Below are 23,073 nucleotides of genomic sequence, written 5' to 3'. Positions count from 1 at the left end.
GGGGCCTACTCTGACTCTCCTGCTTGCGGTGAGTCCCCTGTACCTTCCTGGTCCCAACGTTGCTCCTTCTTCGTTCTCCACACCAGTTGCAGCTGCCTAGGCTTGTTGGTGCTCCTGGCAGACAACGACCCACTGGTTCGTGACTTCTGACATTGGACAGCTCGTGCATAGCTCCTGGACTTCCTCAGCATCACCTGGTCCTCACAGCTGAATCGACAAGGTCACCGTCAACACTTCTGAACCATCCAACATCGGTGGGCATTGCTCTTTCGTACATCCTGGTCACCTTTGAGTGACATAGACTCTGTCCCCCCTGCTTACAGGTTCTCCTCTTTAAGAATCCACCCTTGGATTCAATCGGACTCTTGCACAGTCTTCTCCAGAATGCATGACATTGTTCTGCATTCTGTCCATCTATTGTTCTTTTTGCAGTTGACACCCCGAGTGGGATGGGTATGCCCAGAAATGAGTCCTGGGCTCTCCATGCCACTGGAGTCAAGTTATCCTGGCTGATGAAGGGTAAAACCCCGAAACTGGTCCTATGATGCTTGTTTCCAGTCCAGGGGTGACCTAGCTGAGCAGTTCGGGCAGGACTGTTCCCAATGGGCACAGGGTCAAGACTGATTTGCAGACGGCTGGGTTCAAACTGGAATGGCACGGGGAGCAAAAAAAAAAGAAGATGGATTTAGGCCCAGATCTCTGTACTGGGGTGAATGTATGACATTGTTCTGCATTCTGTCCATCAGTTGTTCTTTTGGCAGTCTTCTCCAGCGGCATCTTTTCTGAAGTACCCCATTGTGGTCTACGGTGGTTTCTGACATCACTTTGTACCTATGCACCTGGCTTCTCTGGTGTAGATATCCTGGTTCTTGGAGTATCCACGGGTGGGGTGAATCTCCAACTTCTGTCTTCCACGGGGTTTCTTCAGGGTCCACTGGGAAGGGTCCTTCTTCTTGAAAACTGTTTAACACTCCTTCAAGAAAAGCTTGAAGGCTGCTCTCTACAGCTACCACTTTTCAAGCTTTCAAAGGTTATCAAAGACCACTACAATCATCATAACGTCTGCCTGGATTAGTGCACGGTGCATCACTTAAATGAGTGTGCAACATATACTAAGCCAGCCTCCTACACTATATAATTGTTCCTCGTGATGTTTTTACTTCTCTTCATGATTTTATTGTAATGAGATATGAAGGTAGCAATCATTGTGCATGACAGGGCGTACTAGTTTTAAAGAACTTAGCATTAAAAAAGTGTTTGCATTAGAAATGGACTTCCAAAGTGTTGGATTACAGGTTGACTGGGTTGTGAGCCTTGGTCAAGCAGCAACCACAATCCTAGTCAGGGTAAATCGCAAGCAAACTCCAAATTAGCCTGTGCTCACCCAATGGTAGCTTGGCACATCGCAGTAAGCCTTAATTCAAAGGCAATGTGTAAAGTATTTGTGGAACATTTCAAACAGTAAAACTGTGAAAACACCAAACAAAAAGATCCCATACCAGATTAGAAGAATAGTTGTGAATTTAATAAGCAAAAAGAAGGCCAAAAGGATACAAATCCTGTTAGTAGAATCGGAGATATTGAATTTCAATGTTTGTAAGTACAATATCCCCAATAGCACTTTGTGCTTGTTGGTGCTATGTAATTGCACCGGACTGGAACAAAGTCACAAATGTAGGCCAACTGGGATGGTGTATGGGCCGGATACAGAGTCCCAGTTAGGCCCGCTGAATAAAGTACTTTAAATTCTGGTTTGCCTAGCGGTGCATGGATCCGCATCGAAGTTGCGTTGTACAGCCAAGGCAATGCGTTGGTTCCGAGATGCAGCAAGGCTGCTATGCAAGGATCTTTGGCATTGATGTCGAGGATCCAGTCAACAGGGTTTGTGAGGTTCCAAGATGCAGGTTGCAGTGCCAATGCCAGTCTTTTGTGACAGGTCCAACCCAGGCAGGATAAATAGAAGAGTGTCACTCAGAAGATGCATTGGTTTGCAGGCAAGCATCTTAGGTCCACTTCCAAGAATGCAGGACTTAAGTGGCACCTCGTGGTAGGGTAGAGTCACAGGTGGCAGAGTGCAGGTGGTTGGAAGCCTGTTATGCCTCTGAGGTTTCAAATTAGGAGGACAGTCAGCTAGCCCTTGGAGTCACTCTGGGATCTGGGTTCAGAAGATGCAGGTCCATTCCTTCTCACCCAGGCAAGAGGGCAGCAGGCAGCAGATCAGCACAGCTAAGAAGGAGTCCAACAAAGTGCAGGCCAGCAGAGTGGCAGTCCTTCAGCAGCACAGCAATACTTCCTGGCAGAGTAACCACAGGTCCAGAAGTGAATTGAAGCGGTGGTGTCTGAGGTCCAGTATTTATACCCAGTGGTGCCTTTGAAGTGGGGGAGAATACTAAATGCATGTTTTTTTTATAGAGTTTTATATAGCGCAAACTTGACCCAAATTGGGTATCAGAGCGCTTTACATAGCACCAGTTGCGTTACATGAGGACACATTCATTTTTATTAGGCACAGGCAGATGAAGTGATTTGCCCAGAATCACAGGATGTTCAGCGTCATTGCCGAGACTCAAACCCAGCTCCCCAGATTCGAGGTCGACCGCCCTAGCCGTTAGGCCAACTCCTCTCCTTTAGAGAGGAGAGGCTTCAAAGTGCACAGAAGTCCTGACTTCCTTGCCCTGCCTCCGGATTAGCTACAGAGGCTATGCAGCCATTTTTGTGGAGACAGGACAAAGCCTATACAGGTGTAAGGGTGGCTGGGTCCAGCTCCTCCCTCCTATCCTGTCAATGATGGTCCATGTAGACACACCTATGCTCTCACTGTGTGTGGCTATTGAAAACGAATACACAATGCCCCCTGCCAGATACACCCAGTCAGGTGACCAGAGACAGGCTGCAGGCACCAAATGGCTATGATACGAAAATGCCTACTTTCTAAATGTAAAAAGAACAAATGATGGATAGAATCAGAATGTTGAACTAGTCAAACATTCACACCTGTCAAAAAGATCTGGGTTTAATCCATCATTCTTTTGCTCATTGTTCAGCTTTCTGTCTGTAGGAAGGTGGATATCTGACTATGGTTACCCCCAAATTTTTGCCTAGTGTCTAGCTGGTTTTTCGACTTAGTTGGCCTGAGATCCTGCTATTCAGGATCTCAGCCTGGCTGTTCTCTCTTTAAAATGGACTCCATGTACCCTAGGTACATACCCAATTGGTTGGATCACCCTGCCAGCCCCTGTACCAGTGTACACTAGGTACCCAGGGCATTGGTGTACCCAAGGCCTGCCAGGGGCTGAAGCATGTATTATGCCACCCCAGGCTTGGCCTAACAATTTGACACAACTGGCTGATCACTCAGCTGGGGTAAGTTCGTATAATCACCTCTTACTAAGGTGTAGTATACCTATACCTAACCTTAAATGGGACACCTGGTAACCTATAAGTCACTCCTATGGCAGGCCTTAACAATCCTGAAGGCAGAGTGCTTGGTTCCATGTGAGATGGTGCTCTAGCATGAGCTGAGCCTGTCTGCAGTGGTCGGAACAACTTCCTTCTACTGTTTCCAGATATCGTCATACCATATACTCTTAAGTGCATTATGAACCTCGCGGTTAAATGCTAACTTTGGTTTGGCTTTATCAAAACATGTCGAGTAAGGTGTCATACGAATTGGAATATTAACCCCTCGCCAATTCTGGCGACGGGGTTAGCATTCCAGCCTTCTAGAGGGACACGACATGTACAGTACCTGAAACCCGGGTAAAATCAGACATAGCCTCAGCTCCACAAAATGTATGCTGCCACCACAGACACAAGTCTGCCCTCCTGCTGCTGGGAGTCCTTCCAGCTTGGGAGGTGTGGACAAAGGGTTTCCTGCCAGGGGAGCCCCAGACAGGATTTTGTGTATTGGTCAGGTAGGGCTTGAAAGAAACCAGACATGCCTGTGGCTCACAAGGAGCCTCGGTGCATATGCCAGTTCAAACCGGTCCTGGGGCACACCAGTCCCGGGCCTGGGGCGAGCTGGACAAAGGATTGGGGGTGTAACCACCCCCCTTCCTGGTCCCACCCATAGGGAGGGACCTAGCAGGTAGTCCGGCCCCTAGAATCCGCTTAAAGGTAGGAGCTGTGTCCTAAGACTTCAGACATCCTGGAATCAACTTGAAACTAAGAAGAAGACGGGAACTTCGACATTCTGCTGCACAGAAGACTGAAGAAAATCTCCCCTGTGGTCAGGGAGTGACCACCTTGCTAACGCAAGCACCATCCAGCGAATCAACGTCTGCTTTGCCGCCGCCTCCCGCCGGAGCCCGAGCCCAGAGACTGACAAAACCTGGACCTCCAGACCTCTCACCGCCCGATCCACAGTCCCTGAAAAGAGGAGACCCGTGGAGGCACCGAGACACGTGGAGCCAGCCATCTTGAAACGACCACAACAAGCTGACAAGTGCAACAACCGAGGCTCCCTCCAAGTTGTGCTTTGGGATCTGAGAAGCCCAACCCTCGAGCAGCATCTGCACCAAAGGTGAGCCCTCCAGCATCTCCACAATCTGCGTGGGGCCCTTCTGCATTTTGCCACTCGACGCGCCTAACCGGTTGCTGGCCCGCTGGCTAGTAGCCATCTTGGCGACGAACTTCACAAAATACACCGCTGGTCTGGTTGCTCCAGACTGGCCCTTGCTCCCCTCCAAAGGAGCAGTCCCTCTGACCTTGCTGGTCAGAACCATCAGCTTATTTCATCTCCTACAACAATTGCTTTTGCCAAGGCTTGTTTGCTTCGATCAAGTCGCCGACACCGCCGACAGCGAGAGCCTGCGTGGGACAGCTCGTGAACCGACTCCTAGACGTCGTCGACCTCCAGGGACCACGTGGCTGCAGAGACAAGCTACACCTTTCTTCCTGTTTGCACCCGACATTGCCTGGTACCCACCTGGTGCCACGCTGGTCACTGGCTAGTGACTGTGAACACTGTCCCCTCTGCTTACAGGTCTTCAACATCTCCGATCCACTCTTGGATCCACTGCATCTCTCCCGGACCGACCGCCTGCAGCATCTTTGTCTTCAAGCTCCACGGAACAGATAGAAGAAACCCGACGCACATCGAGGCCTATGCACCCGCTTCCTGTGGGTGAGGTAAAGCTGGCACACCTGTGCCCAAGTGTAGTATTACATCTCTAGTGCCTGTGTTCCAAATCTTGAGTTCCTAGTCCATCCGGAAGATCCTCTTTGCAGTAACTTTGTACTTTTTACGCACCCATTGAAACCTATGGGAGCACGCGTGTGACTATTTGCTCTGCACACGCCACCCGTGGACCTCCTGGTCACTAACTGAAGTTAGCTCCTTGTAGGCCCAGCGATTCTAGAGGCCCTAGGCCTTTTCCCTTTTCTGTTCGTGGTACTTATACCACTATTTTAGTATATGGTTCGAGTGGCCACCAGGGCCTATCCATATAAAGTGCAACTTCTGTGTATCCTACTGTAATCTTGTTTGACGATTTGTGCTCCTGTGCTCATAAAGAGACTAGGGGTTACTTTGAGAAATAAATACATATATATTTTGAATATATATCTGTGTGGTGTCCTTTCATTGGTATAAAAGGGGGTTGCATTTGGTAAAACAGCTGGCTTAACACGCTTCACGAGTTTAGCCTCAAAGACTGCTTAGCCTACGCTACCACTAGGGCAGCTAGTCCGAAAAGGTTGACTTACAACCACACCATAAGGGTTGCTTGGCATGGTACAAGGTGATCACTTTAACTAGTGAGCATCATATACCAGGCCAACTTCTCACATTGGTGAGCAGCGGTTGGATTTGAGCTTGCTGTGTTTTACCATTGTAATCTCTTGGTTACCAATTGAAAGATCACATAGGTACCTGTAGGTACATATAAAACAAGATTAGATATACATAAGTTCTACTGAACTTAGTTGTTGTAGAGCAAAGGGAGTAGCACACCCTGACTACAACTACTAGATAGGTTTAGTAGGTAAACCCAAGTGTAGGTAGATTGCAACACATCCACCCACACTTAAGAGCAATGGCTGGGGCAGAGGGGTCCACTGTACCCATCTCTGTTGAGAGTGACCCCCAGAGGGCACCATCCATCTTTGCTACCCTTAATCAGAATGAGCTCAGGCATTTGGAAACTCTTAGAGGCCTTAAACAGCCCAAGAACCCTACCTCTGCTGAGCTCAGAGAACTCTTACAAAATGATGAGAATCAGAGAGAGCTCAAGAAAGCTTCCCAGTTAGCCCCCTTAGGGACAGGAACAGGAGGCCCCCCTTCTGAAGATGCTACAGAGGTACCCAGTTCCAATAGTCACCCCTTAGATGGCAATAATACCACAGAGGATGAGAGTGATAAAGGGGCTGATACAGAAAGTAGTGATGATGAAGGGAGAACTAGCCCAGTGCCAAGTGTTATACTTGGCCCAGCTAAACTAAGGCTATTGGGGACTGACAATGGGTTTACCCCATTGGATCTCCCCAGTGGACTTAACACAGGGCTTGGGAGGCAAAGGAATCGCTCAGGTGACTCCAATGCTTCTCATGGCTCTAGAGGCTCTCAAGGTCACTCCAGGAAAAGGATGACCACCCCTCAGAGGAGGGAACATGAGGCCAGAATGCAGGAAGCCCAGCTGAGGATCAGGAAGCAGGAGCTAGAAGTAGCCCTGATGGAAGAAAAACTGAACAAGGCTAGGCAACCTAGAGAGAGTGGGTCTATACCCACTGGTGGCAGCATTGTCCCTAAGGACAAAGATAGGGTCTTTGATAATAGGAACCTGTCTAAGGTTGTGCCCCCCTACAAAAGTGGGGATGACATCCACAAATGGATAACTGCTCTTGAGAGAGCCTGCAAAGTACAGCAGGTTCCTGAAGACCAGTGGGCAGCAATCCTCTGGCTCTCCTTTGAAGGAAGAGGCAGAGACAGACTCCTCACTGTTAGAGAAGAGGATGTCAGAAATTACAGAGTCCTGAAGAGTGTTCTGGTAGATGGGTTAGGCTTAACCACTGAACAGTACAGGTTAATGTTCAGAGACACCCCAAAGACACAGACTCAGGACTGGTCTGAATATGTTGAATGTGCCACTAAGGCTTTGGAGGGTTGGTTGCTGGGAAGTAAGGTATCTGATTATACAGGATTGTACAATTTGATGATGAGAGAACAGATTTTAAGTAACTGTCAAAACCAGCTCCTCCATCAACACCTGGTAGACTCAGATTTGACCTCTCCCCAAGAATTGGGAAAGAGGGCAGATAAATGGGTCAGGACCAGGATCAGGCCTAAGAATCAGGGTGGTGACCAAAAGAAAGATACCACCAAACCTCAAGAGAAGGGAGGGGATAAGGCAAAAGAGAAATCTTCCTCAGGGCCCCAAAACTCCACACAGGGTGGTGGGTCCCAAGCTCCCTCCTCTACCACAGGTAAAAAGCCTTACTGCCATGAGTGTAGAACTCCTGGGCATTGGAAAACTGACAGCAGTTGCCCAAGGGCTACAAACAAAACTGTTCCTCCAATTACTCCTGTCACACCACCTATTACTGTCAGCAGTAATCCCCCAGGTGGTGGGAGTGCCCCCCAAAATTTGGGTGGGTTTACTTGGGGAACACAGGGGGACCCTGGCTTAGCCAATTCCCCTGCAGCAGATACTCTTGTCTGTGATGGTGGCATGGGGTTTGCCAACTTCACTGCCTGTCCCAACACTTTGGGTAGGTACAGACAGGAGCCCTACATCAATGGTACAAAAGCTGAGGCCTACAGAGACACTGGAGCTAGCATCACAATGGTGGCCCATTGGCTAGTTCCCTCTGAGCAGCTTTTGCCTGGTTTCTCCTACCAGGTGACCAACATTGATGGCAAACAGAACAGTCATCCCATGGCAGAGGTATGTCTCAGCTGGGGAGGTGTCACTGGCCCTAAAAGGGTGGCAGTGTCCCCAACCTTGCCTGTAGACTGCTTACTGGGGAATGACTTAGAACTCTCAGCTTGGGCTGGAGTTGAACAAGACACCCATTCTAAAATGGTAGGCCTTTCACAAAAGGGTAGTGGGGTTGTGCCATTCACAACCCCTGTCCAAATAGATTTCCTCCCTGGAAAGGTTGGAAGGGCAGTGGTAGCCACAGCCCAGGCACAGACAGACTTCCCTGTAGAGACTGGCAGAGCTGTGACAGTCACAGCTCAAACACAAACGGAGTGCCCCCCTGAAAAGGTTGGCAAGGCTGTAATGGTCTCAGCCTATACTCAGACTGACATAGGTGTAGTGAAGCCTGAAACTATGGATCACTCCACACAAACAGAGAGTAGTGGGGAGGAAGAAAAGTCTCCCTCTCCCCAGACATTAGGAAAAAGTCAGCCTCCTCAGGGAGCTGACCTCACCCCTTGTGAAGGAACTGCCCCAGAGGTAGCCAGGCCTGGCCTGGCAGAGCCTCTGATGTCAGTGGCCCCTTCCAAGGTGGGACCCAGTCTGGTGCAGGTAGCCTGCCTCTCTCTACCCTGCCTCAGTCAGCCCAGGGCTGCAGAGGTCAGGGAGGCCAGTGGACCCCAAGAGGGCCCCTGTCCACAAGAACCCCCCCATCAAAAGAATGAGGATTGCCTGGCTAGTAGCCCTAGTCAGGTGATGGGTAAACACATTCCTGAGGGATCTCCTTTACAGGTAGTTAGGGACCTACCCCAGAGGGATTCTGTTGGGTACAGGCAAACATGGGACCTTAGGGCCCCAGACCTGACCTGTCCCTCCAGTAAGCCCACAAAAGGGACCCAGCCTCCAGCTTTAGGTAGCCAGAGGCTGACCCTGAGAGCACAGTGCAACTCAGTTAAGGAAAGAAAGGCATCCATGGTGGAGGGGGATTGGAGGAAGGTGAGGCCTCACTTTGAGGACACTCACTTCAGTACTCCATCTCAACACCAGCCTTTTACTTTGCCAAGACACACCAAAGGTAGAGATTCCCTATGGTGGAGACCCTCTGATACCCTTAGGGTGAGGGATTGCTTAGTGGACCATGAGACAGGGGGTAACCATGCCAGTGCTGGTTCCTCCTTATATGGCCACTTGGGCAATATAGGCTTACCTGGTCAAGGTCAGCCTTATCTCCCTTCGTTTGGGGGGGGGTTGTGTAGGAAGGTGGATATCTGACTATGGTTACCCCAAAATTTTTGCCTAGTGTCTAGCTGGTTTTTCGACTTAGTTGGCCTGAGATCCTGCTATTCAGGATCTCAGCCTGGCTGTTCTCTCTTTAAAATGGACTCCATGTACCCTAGGTACATACCCAATTGGTTGGATCACCCTGTCAGCCCCTGTACCAGTGTACACTAGGTACCCAGGGCATTGGTGTACCCAAGGCCTGCCAGGGGCTGAAGCATGTATTATGCCACCCCAGGCTTGGCCTAACAATTTGACACAACTGGCTGATCACTCAGCTGGGGTAAGTTGGTGTAATCACCTCTTACTAAGGTGTAGTATACCTATACCTAACCTTAAATGGGACACCTGGTAACCTATAAGTCACTCCTATGGCAGGCCTTAACAATCCTGAAGGCAGAGTGCTTGGTTCCATGTGAGATGGTGCTCTGGCATGAGCTGAGCCTGTCTGCAGTGGTCGGAACAACTTCCTTCTACTGTTTCCAGAGATCGTCATACCATATACTCTTAAGTGCATTATGAACCTCGCGGTTAAATGCTAACTTTGGTTTGGCTTTATCAAAACATGTCGAGTAAGGTGTCATACGAATTGGAATACTAACCCTTCGCCAATTCTGGTGACGGGGTTAGCATTCCAGCCTTCTAGAGGGACACGACATGTACAGTACCTGAAACCCGGGTAAAATCAGACATAGCCTCAGCTCCACAAAATGGATGCTGCCACCACAGACACAAGTCTGCCCTCCTGCTGCTGGGAGTCCTTCCAGCTTGGGAGGTGTGGACAAAGGGTTTCCTGCCAGGGGAGGTGCATGCACCACCCCAGACAGGATTTTGTGTATTGGTCAGGTAGGGCTTGAAAGAAACCAGACATGCCTGTGGCTCACAAGGAGCCTCGGTGCATATGCCAGTTCAAACCGGTCCTGGGGCACACCAGTCCGGGGCCTGGGGCGAGCTGGACAAAGGATTGGGGGTGTAACCACCCCCCTTCCTGGTCCCACCCATAGGGAGGGACCTAGCAGGTAGTCCGGCCCCTAGAATCCGCTTAAAGGTAGGAGCTGTGTCCTAAGACTTCAGACATCCTTGAATCAACTTGAAACTAAGAAGAAGACGGGAACTTCGACATTCTGCTGTACAGAAGACTGAAGAAAATCTCCCCTGTGGTCAGGGAGTGACCACCTTGCTAACGCAGGTACCATCCAGCGAATCAACGTCTGCTTTGCCGCCGCCTCCCGCCGGAGCCCGAGCCCAGAGACTGACAAGACCTGGACCTCCAGACCTCTCACCGCCCGATCCACAGTCCCTGAAAAGAGGAGACCCGTGGAGGCACCGAGACACGTGGAGCCAGCCATCTTGAAACGACAACGACAAGCTGACAAGTGCAACAACCGAGGCTCCCTCCAAGTTGTGCTTTGGGATCTCAGAAGCCCAACCCTCGAGCAGCATCTGCACCAAAGGTGAGCCCTCCAGCTTCTCCACGATCTGCGTGGGGCCCTTCTGCATTTTGCCACTCGACGCGCCTAACCGGTTGCTGGCCCGCTGGCTAGTAGCCATCTTGGCGACGAACTTCACAAAATACACCACTGGTCTGGTTGCTCCAGACTGGCCCTTGCTCCCCTCCAAAGGAGCAGTCCCTCTGACCTTGCTGGTCAGAACCATCAGCTTATTTCATCTCCTACAACAATTGCTTTTGCCAAGGCTTGTTTGCTTCGATCAAGTCGTCGACACCGCCGACAGCGAGAGCCTGCGTGGGACAGCTCGTGAACCGACTCCTGGACGTCGTCGACCTCCAGGGACCCCGTGGCTGCAGAGACAAGCTACACCTTTCTTCCTGTTTGCACCCGACATTGCCTGGTACCCACCTGGTGCCATGCTGGTCACTGGCTAGTGACTGTGAACACTGTCCCCTCTGATTACAGGTCTTCAACATCTCCGATCCACTCTTGGATCCAATGCATCCCTCCCGGACCGACCGCCTGCAGCATCTTTGTCTTCAAGCTCCACGGAACAGATAGAAGAAACCCGACGCACATCGAGGCCTATGCACCCGCTTCCTGTGGGTGAGGTAAAGCTGGCACACCTGTGCCCAAGTGTAGTATTACATCTCTAGTGCCTGTGTTCCAAATCTTGAGTTCCTAGTCCATCCGGAAGATCCTCTTTGCAGTAACTTTGTACTTTTTACGCACCCATTGAAACCTATGGGAGCACGCGTGTGACTATTTGCTCTGCACACGCCACCCGTGGACCTCCTGGTCACTAACTGAAGTTAGCTCCTTGTAGGCCCAGCGATTCTAGAGGCCCTAGGCCTTTTCCCTTTTCTGTTCGTGGTACTTATACCACTATTTTAGTATATGGTTCGAGTGGCCACCAGGGCCTATCCATATAAAGTGCAACTTCTGTGTATCCTACTGTAATCTTGTTTGACGATTTGTGCTCCTGTGCTCATAAAGAGACTAGGGGTTACTTTGAGAAATAAATACATATATATTTTGAATATATATCTGTGTGGTGTCCTTTCATTGGTATAAAAGGGGGTTGCATTTGGTAAAACAGCTGGCTTAACACGCTTCACGAGTTTAGCCTCAAAGACTGCTTAGCCTACGCTACCACTAGGGCAGCTAGTCCGAAAAGGTTGACTTACAACCACACCATAAGGGTTGCTTGGCATGGTACAAGGTGATCACTTTAACTAGTGAGCATCATATACCAGGCCAACTTCTCACACTGTCCATCAAATATTTTTTTTGCATTTGTCACCCTGAGTGGAACGGGTATACCCAGACATGGGTCCCGTGCTCTCCATGCCACTGGAGTCAAGGTAGCCTGGCTGATAAGGGGTGATACCCCGAAGGCGATCCCAGGATGCTGGTTTCCGGTTCAGGGAGGACCTGACCAGGTAGTTCGGGCTGGACTGTTCCCAGGTAGATCAGTGTCAAGACTTATTTGCACATGGCTGGGTTTACACTGGATTGGCACAGGGAGCAAAAATGCGTTGGCCCAGACCTCTGTACTGGGGTGAATGTTTGACATTGTGCAGCATTCTCTCCATCAATTGTTCTTTTTGCAACTTTCCAAATGGAACCCTTATCAGAATTGCAATTTAAAATCTGACTTAACCATAAGTTTGGATTTTAAATTGTGATTCCAGAGACACCAAACTTGGACCAGTCATATCTTCCCATTTGGAAATTACACTTATAAAATGTAATAAGGTAATCCCAATGTTATCCTCTGGGAGATATAAGCCTTGCAGTAGTGAAAAACTAATTTAAGGGGTTTTCACTACCAGGACATGTAAAACTTAAGAGTACATGTCCTGCTTTTTAAATACATTGCACCCTGCCCTCTGGGCTGTCTAGGGCCTAACGTAGGGGTGACTTATATGTATCGAAACAGAAGGTTCGTGCCTGGCAAAAGGTTTATTTTGCCAGGTCGAAATGACAGTTTATACACACAGGCTCTTCAATGGCAGGCGTGAGACACGTTTAAAGGACTACTTAAATGGGCGATACAACCAGTGCTGCAGGCCCTCTTATAGCAATTGATTTATAGGCCCTGGACACATGTAGTGCCACTTTCCTAGGGACTTTTAAGTAAATCAAATATGTCAATCGGAGATAAGCCAATAGTACCATGTCCTAGAGGGCTTTGAAGTCCTGCACTGGGGGAGCAGTAGACTCCTCTGTGCATATGCCAGCTCAAACTGGTTCAGGGGCTACCTGCCCCTGCTCTGGCGTGAAACTGGACAAAGAGAAGTGGGTGTAACCACCCACTCCCCTGACCCTCCCATAGGAGTGGTCATTGAGCTAGTCCTCCCTTTCCTTTAGTATAAGATAGGGAAACCTTGCCATTGCAAATCAGATATCCCTGGACGACGCTCTACAAGAAGAATCCTGGACCTTCGACATTCCACTACCTTTGGAAGACTGAAGAATCTCCCTTGGAGTCAAGGAGTGACTCCCCTGCTTGGCAGACACTAAAAACTTGAATCAACGGTTGCAAACTTTCCCGCTCCCACCGGAGTCCGAAGTCCCTCAGCCCCAGAAGTAGATTTCCTGACTTCTCGATGACCATTGTGAATCCCCAGCAGAGCTGAGGCGAGTGGACCCCACGAGTGACGAGGAACAGCAATACCCGGGTACCATGCACTATTTTCGAGTGCAACCCCTTCACGAAATTCTACGAACTTGTGCATTAGATCACGTGTGGTCCAAGCCTCCAGCAGGATTTCCCTTGAAAATCAGAGGCCTACCTTGTCCCGAGTGACTGTGGGCTTCTGTGAAGCGAATCCTCACAGGGCATCTTTGCGATACCTTGCTGGCTGGCTTGTGGGTCCCCTGAAGACTTTCTCATCAAACCAAAGGGCTCCCCTGGTTGCTCCAGGCCTGCCCTGACTTACCCATGCTGGGTGAGTCCCTCAGACCTTGCTAGTTTGCACCGCTGACTTTTTTCAATTTCCACAAGACTTGCTGTTGCCAAGGCTTGTTGGCTCCAATACGGTTGCTGACACCTCAGTAAGCTGCAGACTTTGTGGGACACTCCGAATCCAGCTCCTGGTTGTCGTCGACGCCTCCTGGACCTCGTGGCTGAAGAGTCAAAACAACCTTGATCACCTGAAATCACCGACTTCCGTGGGCATCCATCTTCCTGGCCCCGGGTCACTGGCCAGTGACTGTGAACACTGTCCCTTCTGCTTTCAGGTCTTCTTCATCTTGAATACAGCCTTGGATTCCACCGGACACTTCTCCAGTCTTCACAAGCAGCAAAACTTCTTCGTCTTCCATTGAAAATGACGACGCGACCCGACACCAAAAGACACCTATGCACCCGGCTTCCCTGGGTGAGGTAACTCGTGCACGCCGGTGCTCCTGTGGGTGTTCTGTTGGCCCTCAAACTACTTACCTTGTAAGTGGCTTGCTTGTAGACTCTCTAGAAGTACCCTTAAACTTTAAAAATCCAACCGCGACTTGCTCCTTTGAAATCAATAGGGAACCCGCGGCTGTGTTCTCACACTGCACGCGTCTCCCGTGGGTCCTTTACTTACCTGCCTTGGGTGGATTAGTGAAGCCTAAGCGATTCTACAGGCCCTAGGCCTTGTCCCCTTGCAAGTCGACTTTCCTAAACCTCTTTTTTAGTATATGGTCTGGTACGCCCCCAGGGCACCAGCCATATTTGTGCTTAACTTATTGTGAAACGTTGATATTTGGATATGTTCCTGACTTCTAATCTCATAAAGAGATTAGTAGAGTGTGTCTAGTAATAAATACATATATATTTAATACATATACCTGTGTGGTGTCCTTTCATTTGGTAATTCAAGATATTATAAGGTAAAAAAGCTGAGACTTAGCCTGAAGGCTGCTCTCCACAGCTACCAATAGGATAGCTTTCTTTAAAAGGTTGTCTTAAACCTATCTACCATAAGAGTCGAATTGGACTGGTGCAAGGTGGCCACTAGAACTAGTGACCAGCATATGCCAGGCCAACTTCTCACATTGGTGGGCAGCGTGTGGGATTCCAGCTTGCCATTGTTTTACCAGAAAATCTCTATTTGAATTACTAACTGAAAACCACTAAAGGTATTCAAGCTACATATAAAAGTCAAACTTAGTATCAATAAGTTCTACTGAACTTAGAGCTGTGAGTGAAGGGATAGCACACCCTTGCTACAGCTCAAGCTAGGATCAGTAGGCCACAAACTAGTGTAGGTAGTACAACACTAGAATGTCCTCAAGGGATGGAGCCAGTGGGTCCACCCAGCCTCAGTATAAGGACATGACCTTCTTTGACTTGAAGGCCAGGTGTGTTGCAAGACACCTGAAGCTAGGACAGAGTCCCTCCACACTAGGCCTGATAGATCTGCTGACAGCAGATGATCTGAGGTTGGCTCTAGGAGCTAACAGATCTGAATCAGGGAGTGGGTCAATTACAGTGTCTGGGTCAGATGATGAAAATCAAGATGACCAGGACTCTGTGGTCGAAGGGCCAGACCCACATGGGTCTGAACAGGGCAGAGGAATTCTCCCTAAGAGAACTGATAGAGTGGAGGAGAGGCCTAGGTCCCTTTCTAGGGACTCTGACCACGCATATCACTCTGGAAGAGAATCTGTCATTCAGAGGAGCTCATACTTTAATAGAAGAGAGACCTCCACTGAAAGAATGTACAAATTGCTGCAGTATGAGGAAGCAAGGTTTGCCCTTAAGGCCACGCAGTTGGCATTAGATAAAGAAGCCTTTGAGCTCCAGAGAGCTTCTAGAAAAGAGGGGTTAGAACCCCCTGGTGGCAACAACAGTGTCCCTAGAGTCAGAGATTACATTCCAGACCATAGGAACCTGTCCAAGGTTGTTCCTCCCTACCAGAGTGGGGATGATATCCACAAATGGATAACTGCTATGGAGAGGGCCTGTAGAGTACAACAGGTCCCCCAAAAACAGTGGGCAGCAATCTTGTGGCTCTCCTTTTCAGATAAAGGTAGAGACAAGCTCCTCACTCTTAGAGAAGAGGATGCTGATGACTATGAAGTCCTGAAAAGTGCATTAATAGATGGGTTTGGCTTAACCACTGAGCAGTACAGGTTGAAGTTCAGAGACACCCAGAAAGCACAGAATCAGGACTGGACAGACTTTGTAGATTGTGCAACCAAGGCTCTGGAGGGTTGGCTGGTTGGCAGTAGAGTTACTGATTTTAAGGGATTGTATAATCTTATAATGAGAGAACAGATCCTTAATAATTGCCAAAACCAGTTGTTGCATCAATACCTGGTGGACTCTGATCTGACCTCTCCCCAAGAATTGGGAAAGAAGGCAGACAAATGGGTCAGAACCAGGGTGAGGCAGAAAACCCAGAACCAAGGGGGTGACACTAAGAAGCAGGATCCTAAAGGCTCTGAGAAAGGTGGGGATACGTCAAAAGACCAGAAGTCTTCACAAGGGCCCCAAAAATCTGCATCTGGTGGGGATTCACAGTCTACAAAGGGAAAATGCCAAAAGAAGCCCTGGTGCAAATTCTGTAAACAGAAAGGGCACTGGACTTCTGATTGTACCAAGTCCAAAGACCAAACCACCACCATTCCTGCCCCTAAGGCAACTGTGTTCCCCCTAGTGCAGCTACTGGTGGAAGTGGTAATCAGAAAAAGGGTGTAGTAGGGTTGACCCTGGGTTCTGAAGTGGACTCTGGCCTAGTCAGAGTATCCACTCAGGCATTGCTGATTTGTGATGGAGACATTGATATGTCCTTCCTAGTGAGCCCCAGTAATCTGGGCAAATACAAACAGCAGCCTGTAATAAAGGGCAAACAGGCTTTGGCATTCAGGGACACAGGTGCTAGTGTCACCATGGTGGCAGAGGATCTTGTGGACCCTGGGCAGATCATCCTGGGTGAAATGTACCAGGTTACCAATGCAAGCAATGTAAGGACCAACCATAGTCTGGCATTTGTGAATTTCTCCTGGGGAGGGGTACCAGGCCTCAAGAAGGTAGTAGTCGGTGCAGACCTCCCTGTCGAATGTCTATGGGGCAATGATCTAGTGACTTCAGCCTGGTCTGAAGTAGAGTTATGGACTCATGCTGAGATGTTGGGCATACCTGCAGAGGTATTTGCTGTGACCAGGTCACAAGCCAAAATGCATCAAACTGAACCAGCTCTGGATCCTGAAAGTATGGACCAGGTGCTACCCAAGAGGAGGAGCAGTAGGGTTAAGGCAGTGCCTTCCCCTCTGTCTCAGATCTCAGATTCCCCTCCTGATGGAGGAGAAGCAGATCCTGAAGAAGGAACTGCCCCAGAGGGACTTGCGCCTGATCAGGTTGAGTTCTTGGGGGCAGGGGGACCTTCCAGGAAAGATCTGAGTAAGGAGCAACAGTGCTGCCCCTCTCTTGAACCCCCTCAGACAGCAGGCTGCTGCTGAGGCTGCTGGGAGTGCTAGTGGGTCCCATAAAGTTTATTGGGATGAGGGACTCCTCGTGGCTGAAGAGCCAAAACACCCTTGATCACCTGAAATCACCCGACTTCCGTGTGCATCCATCTTCCTGGTCCCGGGTCACTGACAAGTGACTGTGAACACTGTCCCTTCTGCTTTCAAGTCTTCTTCATCTTGAATCCAGCCTTGGATTCCACCGGACACTTCTGCAGTCATTACAAGCAGCAAAACTTCTTCGGCTTCCACTGAAAACGACGACCCGACCCGACCCGACACCAAAAGACACCTATGCACCCGGTTTCCCTGGGTGAGGTAACTCGTGCACGCCGGTGCTCCTGTGGGTGTTGGCCCTCGAACTACTTACCTTGTAAGTGGCTTGCTTGTAGACTCTCTAGAAGTACCCTTAAACTTTAAAAATCCAACCACAACTTGCTCCATTGAAATCAATAGGGAACCCGCGGCTGTGTTCTCACACTGCACGCGTCTCCCGTGGGTCCTTTACTTACCTGCCCTGGGTGGATTAGTGAAGCCCCAGCGATTCTACAGGCCCTAGGCTTTGTCTCCTTGCAAGTCGACCTTCCTAAACCTCTTTTTTAGTATATGGTCTGGTACGCCCCTAGGGCCCCAGCCATATTTGTGCTTAACTTATTGTGAAATGTTGATATTTGCATATGTTCCTAACTTCTAATCTCATAAAGAGATTAGTAGAGTGTGTCTAGTCTCCACAGCTACCACTAGGATAGCTTTCTTTAAAAGGTTGTCTTAAACCTATCTACCATAAGAGTCCAATTGGACTGGTGCAAGGTGGCCACTAGAACTAGTGACCAGCATATGCCAGGCCAACTTCTCACACCCAGGCATTCTCCCATCAGGCTCGGCCCAGCAGGGTGATTCTGCAGGTACGCAAAATCCCTGCATGCACTCCCCTGCTGCTGCAAGGCAGTTTCGCCCGCTAAAAAGTAGCCGTTTACCTTTTGGACTCTAGTACATCCATTAGCATAACTCTATGCCCCATTTGCCTCGAACACTGTGAGACTGCATTCTCCTCCCTCGCAGTCATTCTAGACCCAGTCTCACCAAGACGTGGTATTGGTTTTTTAGGTCTCGCCTGCGTTGCAGCGCATACGCTGCTTTGACTTGGCGAGATCTATTGTCGTTGGTTTTGTGTCGGGCTTCTTTGGAAGCGGGGTTTGTGTCCGTCCTGTCTCTCTTAGGCCCCGCCCACCCATCATCTGTTGCTCGCGAGTCGTCATGCTGCATTGTGTCCCTCCCACCTCTCAAACAGCATCAAGCAGCGATCGCTTTATTTATTTATTACGGCGCCCGTATGCTTGCATACAGAAACACCCCTCCCACCTCCTAAACAGCATCAAGCAGCAATCGGGTGGGTTAATTCTTCCAGCAATAGGTAGGAGCTCTCAGAAGGGGTGAAAAAACAGCAAAGCCTCATTTACAAGCAAATGGTGTTTTAAAGACCTGTGAAGTACTCGGGTGCGGCGGTGTGTGTGCACGGGAAGCTGTCTCAGACTTGGCTGACACGCACGATGGGGGGAGGGAAGGGGGGGTTCAGGGGTGCGCGCCTGTTCCAAGTTATTATCTTATTTCTTCCTGTCTCTTCGACCTGTCTTGGGTTTTGCTTACGAGAGCGGGGTCATCCTAATTTTTTATCCCCCATCATTCCCGTAACTTTTGAGTGATTTCTAGTTATAACGGCGAGTCTATGCAGGATGCATTAGCAGGAATGCTTCGCGCATGTCATGTCAACGGCATTGCAAACCTTCCTCAGACATTTTATTGGAAGATTACATAATGCAGTGGAGAGGGATAGAAAAGGAAAACGCAGCATAGGGAAACAGGGGCAGACGCAGCGCTCCGGCCGATTCACCAAAACAACTTCAATTAAATGAATGATTTAGATGAGAAAGAAAGGAAAGGATCAAACACACACCCCATTCCTCAGACTGAGAGGAGCATTCCCTCCCCAGCCCACGCACTCGCTCAGTCGCACCAGAGACATTGCTCTTTTAGTCAATTTCTCGTGGAGCCAGACATGGCGGCGGAGACTGGGCCTGCTTAAAGCCCCCGACCCCCCCGCCACGTCCCAGGGGCCCCCTCTCACATCACAGCACATCAGCCGTTTGATCACTAGAGTGGGCATCAAATGTCATCCAGAGGCGCAGTGGACCGGCTCAGAGCAGGAGCTGGAGCCGTCCCTGGCAAGCTCTGCAGCCCTTTCATTTCACTCAGTTTCCACCGAGCGTCGTGTCCTAGCACAAGACACACAGAATGTGGCAGTTTTAATCAATTGCATTCCCACCCCTGACTACGCACCGACTTCACGATTCCCATACCAACATTTTGGTTGCTTAGAGTCGCGTTTGGCACACTGGATTTCGCTCTCGCCCGTTTCCCCTGGTGTAAAAGTCAGTCATGCCACGTGCTAGTCTCATTTCCATAAAATTGAATCTAAAAGGTCCCTCGTGCTCCCCAGATAGAGACGCGTTGAAGATCACACCGGTGGCAGTGGTTGAGCTGGAAGTGAACGTCCTCCTGTTTGTCTCTCAGATACTTCTGAAAAGCAAAGGGTGATGCGAAGGCTCTCAAAGGCAGCCCGACAGGTTGGGAAGAGGCTCAAAAATGTACTGCACAGGCTCTGAGCTGGAAGACACTTCCACAGACGTTCTCACAGGAGAGTCATTGAGATCCCTGTGTAGAGGGTGTCAGTCACAGGGACGTTGCAAGACTGATTAAGATCTCTCAATGTTTTGGGTCTGAAATTAGTGTTTGGATAAAACATGATAATTCATCACCTTTCACAAACAAGCATTTGCAATGCAATAGGTCTCGCAATTGCAAGATTTTGAGCTATAGCAATTTAAATAACAATGCCTTTTATATATGTGTTTAAAAAACCTGCAATTATAAAAGGCATTGTCATTTACAATACCAATATGTCAAAGTGTCTAAAATGCGAGACCTATTGCATTGCAAATGCTTGTCCTTTTTTTGCTGGTTGCTGCAAGATTGTTTCTCTCATCCAAGGTACTGTTGCCCTTTATCGAACTCTATGTGTTCTTCAACACGTGTTAGAGATTTTATGATATGTAATCCTGTTAGATGGCACTTTTATTGAATAATTTGGTGCTATCATCTATTGGTCTAGCACTTTTCAGGATAACTTCTCCCATCTGAACTATCAGGCCTTCCTCGATCTTGGCTCAGGTGTCCCCCTGTCATCATCACCAGATGACCATCCTATCCGCCAAATCACTTCACCTAAATAGCCCTGCCGATTGTGTCATTGCTGCTTATTTGTATTTTGCACTAGTACTTTGATCTAATGCGTCATTTGTTAAGGCAACAAAACGATTGTCTTAGCTATTATGTCATTTTAACCTGTGTGTTCTTCTCTACGACTCGAGATTCATTTAATTCTGGATGTTTTTTTTTTAACAATTGTAATGGTTTTAATTACCCGCATACAATAAAGTATTATTAACAGGGTTTGGATAATAATCTATTGCCTTTTGAGCATGGAGGCTTTCGCCAGGTCACTCCACAACGGACTAGAGCTGTGCTCTGTCAGCAATTGTAAATAAGTCCACTGAGATACATCAGAGGTTGTGTGGTTGTTGTGTGGACTTCCACACTGAATTTGAGACAGTAGATAGAGGAAAATTATGGGATAAATTATGTACTTAAATTTCTTCACGGCGTTAACTAACTCTAATTCAGTCTCTGCATAACTTTAATTGAACCTGTGTGGAAATGGACTTTCTATCTGCTATATCCACTATAAAAAAACAAACCTTGGCAAAGTCAACAGGTCTCGATTTGTAACCTATTGGCTTTGCCAATGGTCCTATCCATGCTGTAAAACATTGCCCTCATACTGTGCTGCATGGCTTTTTAATGATTAAAAAAAGCCATTCACGGGCAGTATCTTCACGCGCCTACAATTTTATGCTAATGCTCCAGCGGGAAAGGTAAATTTACATATTCTCCCTATGTCACCGACTCGTCATCACAATCCACTGATTCACACACTCATTCATTGGTGGGGCCCATAACACCAACACACTCTCGTCACACTCGAATCCACACACAGGAGAAAAAGCGCTGGACAATAGTGGTGGGTACCTTATTACCTATCAGGATTAATTTATATACATTACATACATCTGCACCTATAGACTCCTGACCTTAACATCAAGACACTCCACCACTTCGTCAATGGACCATATAGTTGGACTGGTTGATGATGATTTTAGAACCAGCTAAAACACAATTAAAGCCTAGGAAACTTTCAATTATTTCTATTCGGAATAAAGAATGACAAACTCATTTCTTATTAATTCAGATCTTATTTATCTTGCATTCATTAATTTCCTCCACATTAGTATCAAGCATTGTGGAATTTTATTCGGAATTTTCGAACTCCTGGGAAAAATGAACCCTAAAACCTAAAGGTAAATTTATATAATTTCATAGTTACCTAATCTCATAAAGTCTCTGCTACAATCTCCAGCATGAATTGTCCAAAGCAGCAATAAACCCAAGGCAAACCAAGATCTTCTTCCATTCAGCGCAGATTCATCGCCATAGACAATCTGCCCAATTCTGCACGATCTCGATATAAGAGTATGCGCACCCCTCTGGGTTATTGATGTGTTTTATACCTTTTTTCCCCCATTACCTCAGGTCAATATGCAACAATTCTTAGGATAGACGTGTTCTGATTGGACAATCTAATCTACTTTGCAAATTTTCGGACAGTTCCCATCATTGGATAGTTTTGCGGGAACGGGCATGGTCAAGAGTAATTGTCTCTATTCATCCATGGTTCACAGGACAAAAGTTCCGGAGTTACATTGCTTCTTTGTTCATTAAAAGTTAGTGCAGTGCTCTTGGCAGTCCTCCATGCTCCTATCCTTGACCAGGGACATGATGCGCACAGGAGGTAAAGGTCACTTGGAGATCTCCATAGCAGTCCGATTCTGCGCAGTAGTCATCTCGCTCACATGACAGCGGCCTTTCCGGAGCTCCATCTTAAGTACTGCGGCCTAGTAGGCCCGAATGCCAACTTAAGTAAAAACAGACATAAAGACAATTAGAATATAGAAATAGAGGTTCTAATGTTTAAACCCACTCTATTCCCAATATATATTAGTAGTTTCCTAGCCAGTTGTGACATTTAAAGCCATAATACTCACCTGTCTTCCACCTCTTTAGGCATATACATCACAAAAGCAACATATATCATGAAAATCCCTATTTTATCGCATTCTAGAGTTAGTTTGCGTACAATTGTTATTATTATTAATACTTTTGCCATGCAATTAGCATTTAGTCCCACGTGTATCATGTTTATCAAGGTGCAATAATTTATTAATTTCTTTTCACTGCAAACCAGTTAGTACATGTTTTATTATTAGAATGATTACGTAATTAGTCTCATGCAAATAAAGGAGGCATACAAAATGTTGTTTTACCTGCTCCATCACTAACACATTTTTTTCTGTTCGTTTTCTCAGGTGGATTGCTAAAAAAAAAAAAAAAAAGTAGAGCAGAATGAGGGAAGCAACACAGGTGAGGGGATAGAAACCTGCGGGTGAGGGCAGAAACACAGGGAGGAGGAGGGTGTTCTGTATGAAGCAACACTGATCATGGGAAAGTTAAACAGAGGGAGAAGTTAACAAAGAGAGAGAGAGGCCTCTTCCAGCAGAATGGATCAGGTGACATATAATGTACACCAAACACTGTTTAAATATGCTAATACTTCAAAGCACTGTTTTCTGCATAATTTATGTGGTAAACGTATTATGTATTTCATTAAGCTGTTCGAGAATGCAATGCATTTGAAAACAAGGGGAAGAATTACGAACATTGTACTATAACATAACAATGAAAAAGGCCTACGAATGGCCCTTGTTTGCGATTCACGTGTACTTTAAATGAACACCTGCTATTCATTGGGTTGCATTGTAAAGACATTAGGCATCATTTATTTACTATTCGGCAGA

General features: G+C 48.0%; 1 protein-coding gene across 4 annotated transcripts in view; it reads left to right on the top strand.

The window, feature by feature from the left end:
• LOC146867340 (basic phospholipase A2 VRV-PL-VIIIa-like) overlaps positions 1-23,073 on the top strand; it is a 206,044-nt gene that overhangs the window by 61,228 nt on the left and 121,743 nt on the right. The window contains exon 3 of one of the 4 annotated variants that reach the window (XM_085604275.1): positions 22,585-22,639. The exons of the other annotated variants lie outside the window; for them this stretch is intronic. The gene's annotated coding sequence lies outside the window, so the exon portion shown is untranslated. The remainder of the gene's footprint in view (positions 1-22,584; positions 22,640-23,073) is intronic. 4 annotated transcript variants of the gene reach the window in all.

The sequence above is a fragment of the Triturus cristatus genome, chromosome 1_2 (assembly GCF_964204655.1).
Source record: "Triturus cristatus chromosome 1_2, aTriCri1.1, whole genome shotgun sequence".
Lineage (NCBI taxonomy): Eukaryota > Metazoa > Chordata > Amphibia > Caudata > Salamandridae > Triturus > Triturus cristatus.
Note: the sequence above shows the minus strand (reverse complement) of the source record. Positions and strands in the feature narration are given on the sequence as shown.